The sequence below is a fragment of the Scyliorhinus canicula genome, chromosome 19 (genome assembly GCF_902713615.1).
Source record: "Scyliorhinus canicula chromosome 19, sScyCan1.1, whole genome shotgun sequence".
Taxonomy (NCBI): Eukaryota; Metazoa; Chordata; class Chondrichthyes; order Carcharhiniformes; family Scyliorhinidae; genus Scyliorhinus; species Scyliorhinus canicula.
In genome coordinates this window covers 81,167,607-81,183,729 of record NC_052164.1, presented here as the reverse complement: position 1 = coordinate 81,183,729, position 16,123 = coordinate 81,167,607, and positions in this window count along the sequence as shown.

Genomic DNA, 16,123 nt, shown 5'->3' with positions numbered 1-16,123 from the left:
GGCCAATCCTTTCTCTAGTTACCCTCTTGCTCCTTACGAATAAAATGCTTTGGGATTTTCCTTAACCCTGTTAGCCAAAGATATTTCATGACCCCTTTTAGCCCTCTTTATTGCGCGTTTGAGATTCGTCCTACTTTCCCGATATTCCTCCAAAGCTTCATCAGTTTTGAGTTGCCTCGATCCTATGTATGCTTCCTTTTTCATCATAGCTAGTCTCACAATTTCACCCGTCATCCATGGTTCCCTAATCTTGCCATTTCTATCTTTCATTTTCACAGGAATATGTCTGTCCTGCACTTTAATCAACCATTCCTTAAAAGACTTCCACATTTCAAATGTGGATTTACCTTTAAACAGCTGCTCCCAATCCACATTCCCTAGCTCCTGCCGATTTTTGTTATACTCAGCCTTTCCCCAATTTAGTACTCATCCTTTCGGACCCCTCTTGTCCTTGTCCATGAGTATTCTAAAACTTACGGAATTGTGATCGCTATTCCCAAAGTAATCACCGACTGAAACATCAACCACCTGGCCAGGATCATTCCCCAATACCAGGTCCAGTATGGCCCCTTCCCGAGTTGGACTATTTTCGTACGGCTCTAAAAAACTCTCCTGGATGTTCTTTACAAATTCTGTTCCATCTACGCCTCCAACACTACATTCGTCCCATTCAATGTTGGGGAAGTTAAAATCTCCCATCATGACCACGCTATTGCTCCTACATTTTTCTATAATCTGTCTACATATTTGTACCTCTACTTCACGCTCGCTTTTGGGAGGCCTGTAGTAAAGTCCCAACAATGTTACTGCACCCTTCCTATTTCTTAGCTCTACCCATATTGCCTCAGTGCTCGAATCCTCCATGGTGCCCTCCTTACTCACAGCTGTGATATCTCTGATCAGTAATGCAACTCTTCCACCCCTTTTACCTCCCTCTCTATCCCTCCTGAAGCATCTAAACCCTGGGATATTTAGTTGCCAATCTTGCCCTTCCCTCAACCAAGTCTCAGTAATACCAATAACATCATATTCCCAGGTACTGGTCCAAGCCCTAAGTTCATCTGCCTTACCTGCTACACTTCTCGCATTAAAACAAATGCACCTCAGACCACCTTTGCGTCAATCATCTCTTCCCTGTCTACTCTTCCCCTTTGTGACATTGAGTTTATTGTCTCATACCTTACTGGCTTTAGTTGCTGCTTCTTTACTGACCTCTAACTTCCTAATCTGGTTCCCATCCCCCTGCCACATTAGTTTAAAACCTCCCCAACAGTGTTAGCAAAAGCACCCCCTAGGACATTGGTTCCAGTCCTGCCCAGGTGTAGACCATCTGGTTTGTAATGGTCCCACCGCCCCCCAGAACCGGTTCCAATGTCCCAAAAAGCTGAACCCCTCCCTCCTGCACCATCTCTCAAGCCACGTATTAATTCTGACTATTCTTGAATTTCTACTCTGACTGTCCCGTGGCACTGGTAGCAAGCCTGAGATTACTACCTTTGAGGTCCTACTTTTTAACTTATCTCCTAACTCCCTAAATTCTGATTGTAGGACCTCATCCCTTTTTTACCAATATCGTTGGTGCCTATATGCACCATGACAACTGGCTGTTCACCCTCCCCCTTCAGTATGTCCTGCAGCCGATCGGAGACATCCCTGACCCGAGCACCCGGGAGGCAACATACCATTCGGGAGTCTCGTTTTCGACCACAGAAACGCCTGTCTACTCCCCTTACAATTGAATCCCCTATGACTATAGCCCTGCCAGTATTTTTCCCGCCCTTCTGTGCAGCAGAGCCAGCCACGGTGCCATGAGCCTGGCTACTACTGCCTTCCGCTGGTGAGCCATTTCCCCCAACAGTATCCAAAACGGTATACCTGTTTTGGAGGGAGATGACCGCAGGGGACACCTGCACTGCCTTCCTGCTCTTTCTCTGCCTTTTGGTCACGCATTCCCTGTCTCCGTCACCAATCCTAATCTGCGGTGTGACCAACTCACTGAACGTGCTATCCACGACCTCCTCAGCGTCGCGGATGCTCCAAAGTGAGTCCATCCGCATCTCCAGAGCTGTCATGTGGTCTAACAGGAGCTGCAGCTGGACTCACTTCCCACACATGAAGAAGTCAGGGGCATCGGCCGCGTCCCTGAACTCCCACATTGCGCACGAGGAGCATAACACGGGTCTGGGATCTCCTGCCATTTTTACCCTTTACCTTAACTGATTACAAATATAGTATCAAATAATTACTAAGTGAAATGAATAAAGATTTTACTTACCAATCACAATACTCACCAACGCACGAAGAGTTAAATTTCTCCCAGCATCTGCTAATTGGAGCACTTTCTTTGCCAGCCAATCAGGTCACTGCTTTGCTGTGATGTCACCCTTCAAGGTAAGTTTTTAAAGAGATATACTTACCTTCCCGACAACCACGGTTGTTTATTTTGGTTAGAGGAGGGGGTAGGGAGGGAAACACTGTGGAAGTGTTTCGGGTTTAATTGTCACTTGACAACAGCCCCTTCACAATCAATTTTCTAAAGAGCTTGGCAATAATTTTGACATGTAATCAGTGCCAAGCAAAAATAATATTTTGGCTTGAAAGAATGTGTTGATGTTTTTAGCCCATCATATTTTCCAATATGGGCTTCATTCTGCACAAAGTACTAGTGGTGGATTAAAAAAACGCTTTTGAACCAATTATTAACTGGTAGAGCTAAATGAGATTGTTGAACCCCGTTGTAACAATTTTATAACACTTCTCCTATGAGACACGATGGAACCAGGATTTTGTACGAGAATAGATTTAAATTTTGTTCTTACTTGGAAAATATATGGCATTCCCATATATGTAGCTACAACTACAGTGTCAGAAAAGCATTAAGAGTTAATAATGTCATGCCTACAGAGGAGCCAGAACCAGGTCTTAAACATGCTATACTGGTCAGTGCCACACTTTCATAGATGTGGAGATGCCGGCGTTGGACTGGGGTGAGCACAGTAAGAAGTCTTACAACACCAGGTTAAAGTCCAACATGGTTGTTTCAAACACTAGCTTTCGGAACACTGCTCCTTCCTCAGCATTCACCTGAGGAAGGAGCAGTGCTCCGAAAGCGAGTGTTTGAAACAAACATGTTGGACTTTAACCTGGTGTTGTAAGACTTCTTACTGTGCACACTTTCATAGTAACTTACATATATCAGAGGACCAATGTACCTGTGAGATAATGTTCAGTATGGATCAGTATTTGATTTAAAGGTTCTAGCTAATCTGCCTGTGACTTTTAAAGCAGCAGAAGCTGTCAATCACCTAACATACAATTCCATTATAGATACTTGAGGGTGTTCTTTGTGACATTAAACAGAGCATTATGGTCAGTTTTAGATAGGAGCTGACTGTTCTAGTGGAGTGGCGAATCTATTGACCTCTCCAACAAATATGAAGAAAGGTGAGAGACCAGAAAGGCAAGAAAACCTGTCCACCTGTTGTGGGAAAATTATTAGAATCTATAATTGAGGTCAGAATGACTGAACACTGAGGGAAATCTGAGTTAATTCAAAAGAGCCAATGTGGATTTGTAAATGGTAGGCCAAATCGAACAAACTTGCTTGAATTTTGTTTTAAAGAACTGATTAAAACAGTAGCCAATACGGTACATAAACCTCCAGCGGCATTTGATTAGATTCCACGGAAGTGACTGAGACGTCATTAGTGAATAATTCACGCTTGCAGGACCTGCTGGTCCTGCGGATGGTGCACCCCGTCACAGGTTTCCCTGCGGGATGGGACGTATTCAATGGGAAATCCCATTTACAGTGGCTGGACTAAAAGATCCTGCTGCCGGCCAACAGCGGGCCGCCTCCCGCCACAGAGAAACACACTGCAGGGAGGCCACTGTGTTTACACCTACATCCAAAATGCCTCTGCCCAAAAGAACGCCTTCTCCTTCCCCACACCAAGTCCCGATTGGTCACTAAAGTCAGGTGAGCCTTACTCTGATGTGTTGCCCTTAAAGGGGTAATCGCTACAGACTGTTAGTTAAAATCAAAACCACTTAAATTAAAGGCAAATGGTGGCGCCAAATGGACCAGATGACCTTGATGTCCAAATAGCACCTACTATTAATATAAAATACAAACAAGAAATCCTTGGTAAGTCTGGTAGTATCTGTGGGAGAGAAACAGAGTTAATGCCTCAGGTCAAGGATTCCATACACCACAGATGATGCCGGACAAGCTGAGTTGTTCCAAAATATTCTGTTTCTTTTTATTTCTAGCATCTGCAGTATTTTGCTTTAGTTTGAGCTCTTTGTAATTTGCAAATTGTGTTCCTGTCCTTAGTCAATGGTAAAAGAGGTGTAAGTTCTATGCCTGCTAGGTAATTTATCAATCACTTGTTTTATACATCGATTGGTATCAAATTGCCTTACTTTGCAGATGATCCCTATGCTGGCCATAAAGGGGGCAAGTTGGAGGTGATGGTGGTTGGTGAGGGTATGACTATGACTGTTATTGTCAGTGCCTCCATATGATAAAGGTTAAATCACATCTGGATAGTATTGCCAGTTTTGCACTTGATACAGTATAATGCAGCCATTTCGTATTCTTCCAATCTCACATTTTAATTGTCAAAAATCTAATTTGACCATTAAGACTAAATGCATTCACAAAGCAATTATGGAATAATTATCCAATTTTCTTCTGATCCATTGTCAATTTCCTAATGCATTACCATTTCCTAGCTTTCGAGGCTCCTACAATGTTCTTCATTTTGGTTATTTTCTCCACAATGCTTCATTGCTCGAACTAAGTTTATTGGAATTATTTATTCTATTCCATGGTTAAAATTAAAAGTAGCTCCAGCCTAAAAATCTTTTGAGCTGGTTGACCTCATTTGCGAAGTGCACAACACCTACCTGTTTTCTAAGGGATAAAACATTTTACCATCAGAGTGAATGTTCGTTTTGATCTATGTATAAGCTTAATACATTGGCATGCAATTGTACCTCTGATTCAAATTGTTATGGGTTAAAGCTTCACATAAGACTTGCGATCAGAAACATATTTCCCCCATGAAAGTGCTGTACTCCTCGCAGAAGCAGTTCCTGACATATGAATTCAAAAGAATTGGACACATCGGGCGGGATTCTCTGATCCTGAGGCTAAGTGTTGACGCCGTCGTAAACGCTGTCGCATTTCCGGACAGCATCAACATGGCCTCAGGATCAGCAATTCTGGCCCCTACAGGGGGCCAGCACGGCACTGGAGCGATCCACGCTGTTCCAGCTGCCGATCCCGGTGTCAACTGGGATTCAGTTGGATTTGTTGAGCAGGGATCTTGACAAGAAAATTGGACATTAACAGTGAAAGGGAAGACCTGATGTTTAAAATGGTTGTTTCTTGCTTCATTCCTTTTTACATTAATCATTAAATGAGTTGAGCCAAGAGAAAGATTTAGTTGCTGTGGTGAATGTAATATATAGATGTATATATGTTAATTCACACTGTCTTTGTAAGCGCAGTAGCGCTATCCTACCACTAGGGGGAGTAGCGCTGGGAGCACTCAGGAACTTGTACTGGGCTCCACCTTTGGCTCCGCCCATGACTCCTCCCCCTAGTGCAGCTGTATAAATGACCCTTGTCCAGAGTCAGCCTGAGTTCACTACGAGTTCATCAACGGGTAAGAGGCTGGCTCTGAAGTAAGTCGATTAAAGCCTAGATTCATATCGGAAACACGTGTCTGGTGAATTGATGGTTCCATCAGTTGCATTGGCAAATAAAAATCTATATTTTGCATTCTATATGTAGCAATAATATTAAACTAAAAAGATCGGAGTTTCAGTAAGAAAGTGAAGTACAATTTGAGGGAATGTAATTGACAGACCATTATTGTGAATACCAATGGAATTTTGTACAGTATTCAGGAGCAGTGATCATTTTGAAGATGATGTAATTTTAGCAAAACATATAAGCATGGTTATATTTTACACTCACACTGACTTTTTCCACTAACATTAGAAAGACTTGCATTTTTATGGCACCGAGGCAATGAGTCACTTTTCTTCAAGTGTAATCACTGCTGTAACACAGGAAATGCACCAGGCAATTTGTGCACAGCAAACTCTCACTGACAGCAATGTTATACTGACCAGAAAACTTGTTACCGTGCTGCTGACTGAAGGATAAATACTGACCCGCAATGCTCTCAATCAGAGACAAGAGTGCTAGCAATGGAGTCACCGCTGAGACACAACTTAGTGGCTCGTGGAACTTTAACCCAACGATGGCAACTGAAAGGATTTAGACAGTGGAGACAAAGATGATTTCAGGTTTAGATCATAGATAAGGTGACGTGGAGCATTTTGTACAAAGACAGAGGCTCCAAACGGCACAGTAATAAAGTCAGACGAAAACGAGCTGCACTATAGGTATCAACTCCCTATCAAATCATTCATTTATGGAATTGACTGCCACCTAGTGTGGACAATGCTGACTTCATTGAAGTGTTCAAAAGAGAATTAATCTATTCTTGATTCAGCGAGCAGTGGAAAATGTTGGTTTTGACACAGGAAACTATTTGAGGAAAAACTAAAGGATAGAATTATCTGGGGAGAAAAGGTCAGCTTTTATTTCAACCTTATGTTTTCTCTCTCTGTTCTTTAACTAATGTGGCCGTGACACAGACTTAACTGCAAAGTTGCCTCTTCTAACACTTAGAACATAGAACATAGAACAGTACAGCACAGAACAGGCCCTTCGGCCCTCGATGTTGAGCCGAGCAATGATCACCCTACTTAAACCCACGTAACCCGTATACCCGTAACCCAACAATCCCCCCATTAACCTTACACTACGGGCAATTTAGCATGGCCAATCCACCTAACCCGCACATCTTTGGACTGTGGGAGGAAACCGGAGCACCCGGAGGAAACCCACGCACACACGGGGAGGACGTGCAGACTCCACACAGACAGTGACCCAGCCGGGAATCGAACCTGGGACCCTGGAGCTGTGAAGCATTGATGCTAACCACCATGCTACCGTGAGGCCCCGTACTTCTTGAACTTCAATTTTAACATTTCTTTTCATATTTTGCAAAGGAGCAGTGACCTATTTTCCTTTCAATATCCCTTTTCCTGCAGCTTTGAGGAAAACTTGTCACTATACTTTGGAAAGCTTACATTATAATAATAAGAATCTTTATTATCATCACAAGTAGGCTTACATTAACACTGCAATGAAGTTACTGTGAAAATCCTCTAGTCGCCAAATTCCAGCGCCATTTCGGGTACACGGAGGGAGAATTCAGAATGTCCAGTTCACCTAACAGCGCGTCTTTCGGGACTTTGTGGGAGGAAATAGGAGCACCCAGAGGAAACCCACGCAGACACAGGGAGAACGTGCAGACTCCGCACAGACAGTGACCCAAGCCAGGAATCGAACCTGGTACCCTGGCGCTGTGAAGCAACAGTGCTAACCACTGTGCTACCGTGCCGCTCGATATAGCAGACGTTCACTGTAATAACACAAATGGAAGGAAATAGTTTGCTGGTTCAAAACATTAGGATAAATAGCATGAGTTAGACAATTGATAAAATGCGCTTCAACATATCTCCTATTGAAAAATACACATCATGAAAATAAAGCATGGGGCGGCACGTGGCACAGTGGTTAGCATTGCTGCCTACGGCACTGAGGACCCGGGTTTGAATCCCGGCCCTGGGTCACTGTCCGTGTGGAGTTTGCACATTCTCCCCGTGTCTGCATGGGTTTCACCCCCACAACCCAAAGATGTGCAGGTTAGGTGAATTGGCCACGCTAAATTGCCCCTTAATTGGAAAAATAATAATTGGGTACTCTAAATTTAAAAAAAACAAAGAAAATGAAGCATGAATGCATTTTTTTGAATTACTGCTTAGGGTACAATATGGAATGAAATGTTTTATATTGTGCAGCATACATCGTCGGGAGGGGCGCTGTCGCTAGTGCCTTCAATCCCGACCCCCTACACAGACTCTCCTTCATTCTGACCCATTGGGAGTCAATCCGTCTGACCCAGCTCTCTACCTTCTCCACATTCGCCGCCCAGTAATAATATATCAGGTTCAGAAGACCCAAATCCCCTGTCTACCTGCCTCTCTGTAGGAGCACCTTTCTAATTATGACCACCTCCCCTCCCCATATGAATGAGGTAATGATCCCATAAATCTCTAAAAAATTATTTTGGCAGGAAAATCGGCAGGCATTGGAAAATAAACAGGAATCACGGCAACACATTCATTTTAACCGCCTGTACCTGACCTGCCAGTGACAGAGGGAGACCATCCCACCTTGCCAGATCAGCTTTCACCCTACCCATCAAACTAGAAATTTTGTACCTATGGAGTCTCCCCCAATACCGAGCAACCTGCACCCTCAGATATCTAAAGTGAGTCCCTGCCCTACTGAATGGCACAGCTCCTTCATCAGATGAGTGAAGAGGTGGGTTCCACAAGTTCATACATAAAAAGTCAATGATGCAAAATGATACTTTGAATGCAAGTCTTTGCAGGTAATTAAGTATTTACAGGTCCAGACGGTGCGACTGGAGAGAGGGATAATCACAGGTTAAAAAGGTGTGAATTGTCTCAAGCCAGGACAATTGGTAGGATTTTGCAAGCCTGGGTCAGATGGTGGGGTTTGAATGTAATGAGACATGAATCCAAGTCCCGGTTGAGGCCGTACTCATGCGTGCGGAACTTGGTTATCAGTTTCTGCTCGGCGATTCTGCATTGTCGCACGTCCTGAAGGCTGCCTTGGAGAACGCTTACCCGAAGATCAGAGGCTGAATGCCCTTAACTGCTGAAGTATTCCCCGACAGAAAGGGGACATTCCTGCCTGGTGATTAGAGACGTAACAGGCTTTAAGCAAGAAATGAAGGAAAGTGAGGAAAGAACAAAAGGGAAAATCTGTAACAGAGTGGGAGGCAGAAAAGAATTAATGACAAAAGGGACACATGTTACCACAACATTTGTTCTTGCATTCATCAAACCAAGTGCATGAATGCCAAATTTCAAACAATTACAATAATTTATACTGCACGAGAAAGAGGTGCTGATTGTTAGGAAGTTGACTCTGATTGGCTGAGCCACTGTCAGGGAGAAAGCAACATGGATACGTAGGCTCCCCAAGCTCCTGGGTAATGAAAAACGGTGCAAAGCTTACGCATATTCCTTTTGTTTGCAGAGAACAAGTCCCTACATATAAGTGTATGTCACTTCTAGAATGTGTAAATAAGCCATGTTGGAAGCTCAACCGATTACCTTAAATTGGTTGTAAGTGCATCTATTGGCACGGTCAGGATGACATTTAACTGTAAACATTTTTTGGGAGGCTTTGCAAGTGCAAGCTGTAGCCATCTAAGATGGCCACCTGCAAAGGACCATGGGAATTATGGCCAACCCAGGACTCAGACAGATACATAGCCTATGGCCGGGCCTCGAGCTTCAACAACTGTGGATGTGCTCCTGGTCGCCGTCGCTGGCTTTATTTGCCTGGCCTCTGTTGTTTGTGTGTTTGGTTGATTGCTTGCCCACCCTGCTCAGCCCTGGCCTGGAGGTCGAGAGTCACCCTGCTGCTCCGCAAGGCGTCCATTGGCCAGTGCCGCCTCCTCACCTCGCTGAAGGCTTCGCAGGCTCGCATCCTGATGTTAAGTCAAAGACCTCAGTTTTGCCTCAGACTGCTATGTCGGGCCGAATGTCAGAAACCTGGCTCTGCTTAACTCAATGAAAGTTCAGAAACCTCACTCCAATTCAAGAGATCCGTATAAACATCCCAAAGTCTCCACCACCTCTTAACGCCCGGCAATCTATTTTCCTGCTCTAAAGGAGAGTCCACCAATCAGAGCCTGATGTTGTTCTGTATTACTTGCTGATAGGCTTCAGCCTCTCAGAAAATTCAGAGCTAAAAGGCTATGATTGGTGCTCCCACACAGTCACCACAGTATGGGTTCTCTCCCCCCCCCCCCTCCTATTTGGCCGGGACCCCACGCTGCAGCGCTCCATGTTTCATTGTAAGTCCATCTCTGCCTGCACAGCCATTTCACACTGTTACTATGCAGTGGTTACATGAGGGGTATTTTCCACTAACGGAATGCCGCCATTAGTCAAAAAAGACATTCTGACTACCATAGAATAGAGCAACTTTGCGCATGAACTTCAATGCTGGTGGGATGCTAGGTACTAGGATGCTAGGTACATAGACGGTATGTCCCAGAGATTAGCTGATCAAAACAAGCAACATGTTTCTTTAGCTGCTCGTAATAGGAAGAGTACAAACCATTCTCAACTATCCCACACTTGAAAAACTCACAGAAAAATACCTACTGTTAGATGTGATTCCATGTTGACCGCACTCGCTGAAAAATCCTGACTGTGCAAATACTCACACTAACTACCAATTTAGGATAATCAGTTGAGCTTGTGATGTGACTTATTTATACTTCTTGTTCTTTGCAAGCAAAATGAACATGTTCGAGCCTTGCACATTTTTCAAGTACCCATAGTTCCCAGTTGCTTTCTCCACAGTAACATTTTCGACTTATCAACTCAGCATACTTTTCTTCTATTGTATGAAATATTATGATTCTTTGAAATTTGGCATTCTTGCATTTGTCTTTAGTGCAAGATGAAAAGCTTTGGCAACATGTCTCTCTTTTCAGCAACAAACAGATGATTGTACAACATAGAGTGGGTGATAATGGGACAAGTAAAGAAATAAAAAATCGTTCAGAGGAGATGGAAATGGGAAGAGCATAGCCGTTATTTGCATCTGTGCTCCAAAGAAAGGAAGCAGCATTATGATCTAAAATTGTTGAATTAATTTTAAATCCAGAAGGTTGTAAAGTGCCCAATCGAACGATGAGTGCTGTCCCTCACTCTACCATTAAGTTTTATTGGAACAGTGTATAACAGTGTTTTTCAAACTTTTTTGCCTGGGACACATTTTTACCAACCGGCCATCCTTCGGGACCCACACCGGCTGACCTTTGCAAAACATGCTACCTAAACTTCGTGACTCACCATTTTTGCTTACCTTTAATGTGACAGGTGAGCCTCCTTGGTCCTCAAGATCTCACTGGCTTTGTCATTCAATGTTACATTTCTGCCAAGGGCTTCAGCTAACGATTTAAGTTCTCACTGCATCTGTTGAAAAAAATCAAGATGTTTGTCCTCTAACTCGCCATGCTTAGTCTTGAAATGCCTTTGAGGTTTGACGGGTTTTAAGCCATCATTTGCCAGTACTTTCCTGCATATCGCATACATGGGGCTGGATTCTCCGAAATCGTGGTCAGTGCCGGGGTGTGGAGAATCCTTTTCCTCGCATGGAATCGGGGCCGGTGCCGACTTCTCGATTCTCCAGGCCCTGAAAAGCGGCGTACTACCTACCTGCGGCCATTGCTGGAGGCCCGCTCCGCCATTCTCCGCCCCCGACCACCCAAAGTCCCGACGGCATGGATCTAACATGGTCCTGCCGGTCGGGATATTAGCATGGCGGCTGCGGACTCAGTCCACGGCCACCATGGTCGGAGGCGGGCCGATCGGAGGGCAGGGGGGCCTTATACGGCACCGGGCAATTTCTGGGCGGGCGGTCCAGATCGGGCACGCGGCTGATCAGGGGCACTATGTTCAAGGTACAGTTCCACAGTCTGAGTCCGCCATGGAGCATGCACGGCCTCTGACTTGGATGTTTGGGGGCCCATATCTGCAGCAAAACCTGCTAGTTTTCGATGGTTCACTAGCCCCCTGCAGGGTTATGCCCATTTGGCAGTTTTTCTGTCATAAAAGACCACAGTTTTTACGATGGCGTGGGGACATAATACCCAAAACAGAGAATCCAGCCCATGAGCTTGGTATTCTGATTTGCATCGGCGCAATCAATAAAGCCATTCCTTAAAAAAATCATCTTTATACTGCTTTGTTCCTGATTTCAGCTTCTTCTTAATGGGCTGTTCACCAGAGGCCCTGGCGTTCACACCAGCTCTGCTTTGTCCTGCTGTGGATTGTCCTGAGCCACTGAGTGAGGACAAAGAAGGACAAGTGCTGCAGGACCTTCTTTTACAAGAGAAGGTGACGTGGGAAGTGGACCAGGTGTTGGGTAACAGAAGAGTGGGGCCACATTATTTTGGAGGGAATGGTCTCTTCAAAATTTTGGAAGGAGAGGGGAGGGACTGTAATTAATTGTTCATTAACGTATTAACTGTGTTGCGTGAAGCACTCTCCTCTCTCAGTCTGAAGATTAAAGGTTCCAGAGCTTGAACACATTGAATTGCCATTTCAGTGCAGTCCGGAGTCATAGGGAATGTTAAAATGAGAGTCTGCCTATTTGGATAGGCACAACAGATTTCATGGCAATGTTCAAAGAGGAATAAGATCTTTCTCCCAATGTTCGGGAAACACTTAACCCTCAACCAAAGCAGATTAACTGGTCAATTATCTCATTTTCTGTCAGTGGGGGTCTTTTGTGCACAAATGGGCTGTCAGATTTGCTTGCGTAACAACAGTGATTAAACTTCAATAGTGTCTAATTAGCTGTGAAGCACTCTGCAATGTCATTAGGATGTGAGAAGCTTTACGTGAATGACAGTGCTTTTTTCAAATTAACCATTATTAAATCATTATTTTCTTCACATGATGAAGTCGGCTATTTCATTGGTCACAAGAGAATTTGAAAGACAAACAAGCAAAAAGGTGGAGCATAACCAAAACTGCAAGTTCTAAAAATGTAAATTCTAAAACTCAGAATACTTAATTTTAATTTAAAAAAAGAGAAAATGCGACAAACATTCAACTGGCCAGGCAACATCTGTCAAGTGACAAACAGAGGAATGGATTTTCGCAATGACGGAGAGCCCCTTCATCATTGCGAAAATAGAGGAGGAGGCCAAGATCCAGGGACGGGATTCTCCATCACGCCAGCCGTGTTTTCCGGTATGGCCCGCTCCCGCCGACAGCGAGAGCCTCTGTTCCCGGCAACTGGCCAATGGGATTTCCCATTCTGGCCATCCCACGCCGTCAGGAACCTCCAGGCATGGGTACATTTTCGGTGAAGCAGAGGATCCCACTGACAGAGAATCCCACAGCAGATGTCCCGCCCTGAAATATGGCAACAACCATTTTCACAGGGGCAGAAATGGGGCAGGTCAGGGTTTGCATACGTGCACTTCATGGAGACAGTGTCCATACAAAACAAGACCTGACTCCAGTCATGTCTGATTTCTGTTAGTCATGTGTGAGAAACACAATAGGAGCAGATTAAATTTACACCATTCATCACCTCCCTCAGCCCGATCGGGCCCCCAGTCCCTGCACCCTCTCCTCCTCCACCCTGGAGAACTCCAACCCATCCAGGAACCATTTCATCCCCTCCTCCTTAGGCAGGGGCTCTGACTCGTACAAACTCCTGTAAAAGTCCTCAAGTACCCCATTCACCCCCTTTGGGTCCATCACCACCTTACCCTTCTCATCCCTTACCCCACCAATCTGCCTCGCCGCTGCCCGCTTCTTCAACTGGTGGGCCAGCATCGTTCTCGCCTTTTCCCCACACTCATACACTGCCTCTCTGACCCTCCGCAACTCCCCCACTGTCTTCCCCATGGACACTAACCCGAACTCCATCTGGAGCTTCTGCCTCTCCTTTAACAACCCGTCCTCTTACGCCACCGGGTACCTCCAATTCACCCTCAGAAACCCACCCACCAGCCTCGCCCACTCCTCTCGTTCCACCCTCTCCCTATGTGCCTGCATCGAAAGGAATTCATCCTTAACTACTGCCTTCAGTGTCTCCCACAGCATGGAGGCCATGACCTCTCCCGTGTCATTCAGCTCCACACAGCCCCAAATGGCGGCCCTCACCTACACTCACTAATCTTCAACAGCACCACATCACACCCCCACTGCCACTTGACCCACCTGCAAATCCACCCAGTGCGGTGCATGTTCGGAAACCATAATTGGCGAGTTCTCGAGTCGGCCAGCAGCGCCTTATCCATTACAAAGAAATCGATCCAAGAGTACACCCGATGTACAGTGCCCTCGCACTGCCAAACCTCCCAGTCCATGTTGTCCCATAAAGTCCATTGCCTCCTCCAGCGAGTCAAAATAAAATTCCTGCTTTTTGATGTGTCACCCACAAAAGGGCAGGGAACAACACCCCGGACAAAGGGTACCCACTCAGGAGGTGGCTGATGACACCAGTGTGGAGGCCTCAAACACCTGCTGAGACTCACTGCTACGAAGCTCATGCACCGATACATGCACTAGTCGAGCAGGTGATAGGCCCACTAAATATGCGGTTTTGGTGTCCGGACCGGTTAGGGTGAACCCTCCAATACAGCCCTCCGCTCACCCTTCAAACCTCCTTAAAGGAATCAATTAACGGCTTCGACCTCCGAGTGAAGCCATCTGCTGACCCCCTCAAGATGAACTTGACCTTCTCCCGCCTCAGGAATTCCACCAGGTCGCTCACCCACATCATTGTGGTGTGCTGCGCTCTGCACAACCTGGCACGGCAACAGGGCAAGAGCTGGATGAGGAGGAGTTGCAGGATTGCCACATCTCCTGAGATGAGGAGGAGGGCAAGGAGGGTGGAGGAGGCAGAGGAAGGATCTTAGGCGATGGACAGGATCCGGATGGGATGGAGGGCTGGGCACACTCTTATTGCATCTTGCTTTGGGGATGACCGGGCCCAGGGTGACAGGATTTGCCCCCTCCCCCATGGGGTGTGAGACCATCAGATTTGTGCTCTGCCAGCAGGAGATCATTATCTCATGGACAGGGTGTCAAAGCGCTATGACCGGAAGATGCAGGAGAGTGATGATGACTTGCAGTGAGGACTGAGCAATTTTCCTCTTATCCTCAGCGACTGTCTGACTCCTGCCTGGCAGAGACCTGAGCGTAACCTGCCACTGAACCGGGCGCTCTGGGGGTGATCAATGTGACTTCTATTACATTAGATTATTCTTTTTTTAAATATTTTATTCAAGGCATTTTCATGTGAACAAACTAAAGCAGAAGAACAACCAAACAACATTATAAAAAACCAACACCCACTCCTCCTACTCCCCTAATAACCCCCCCTTCTCCCTTCCCACCTTCCCCATTTTAACCTCCTTACCCACCCCATTCCCCCTCTCCACCCCCCACCCCCCGCTGACCCTTCAAACCTCCTTAAAGGAATCAATAACCGGCTTCTACCTCCGAGTGAACCCATCCGCTGACCCCCTCAAGATGCACTTGACCTCCCGCCTCAGGAATTCCGCAAGGTCGCTCACCCACACCGCCGCTTTCGGTGGCTCCGAGTCCCTCCACTCGAGCAAGGTCCGTCTCCGGGCTATCAGGGAGGCAAAGGCCAAAACATGGCCTCCTGGACTCCTGGATCTTCCGACACCCCAAATATCGCTATCTCTGGACCCGGGGCCACCTCCACCTCCAGCACGTTAGACATTATGTCCGCAAACCCCTGCCAGAACACCTTCAGCCATGGTCACGCCCAAAGCATGTGGCCGTGATTCGCAGGCTTCCCCACACACCATCCACACCTATCCTGCACCCCCTCACAGAACTACTCATCCTTGCTACTGTCTTATGCGTCCTATGCATGACCTTAAACTGAATGAGGCTTAGCCTCGCACACGACAAAGACACATTCACCCTCCGCAAGGCCTCTGCCCACGTCCTGGCCTCTACCTCCCCTCCAAGCTCCTCCTCCCACTTGGGTTTTATGTCCCCCATCTGGGCCCCCTCCCAATTCATCAACTCCTTGTAGATCTCAGGCACCTTCCCCTCCCCTATCTCAGCCCTCAACAGCACCTTGTCCTGCAGCCCAGGAAGGACGGACCTCTCTCCTTACAAAATCCCGGACCTGCAGCTACCGAAAACCGCTCCCTCTGGGCAGCTCGTATTCTTCCTCCAGGTCCTCCAACTTTGCAAATTTTCCCCCGATGAACAGATTGTGAAAGCGATCGATCCCTGTATGCCTTCACCCCCGAAACCTCCCATCCAACCCCCCCTCAGCACAAACCTATGTATCTAAAGCTCCCCATATCCAGTCTTCACTACAGATGCTGCCCCCCCCCCCCCAACCCCCCGC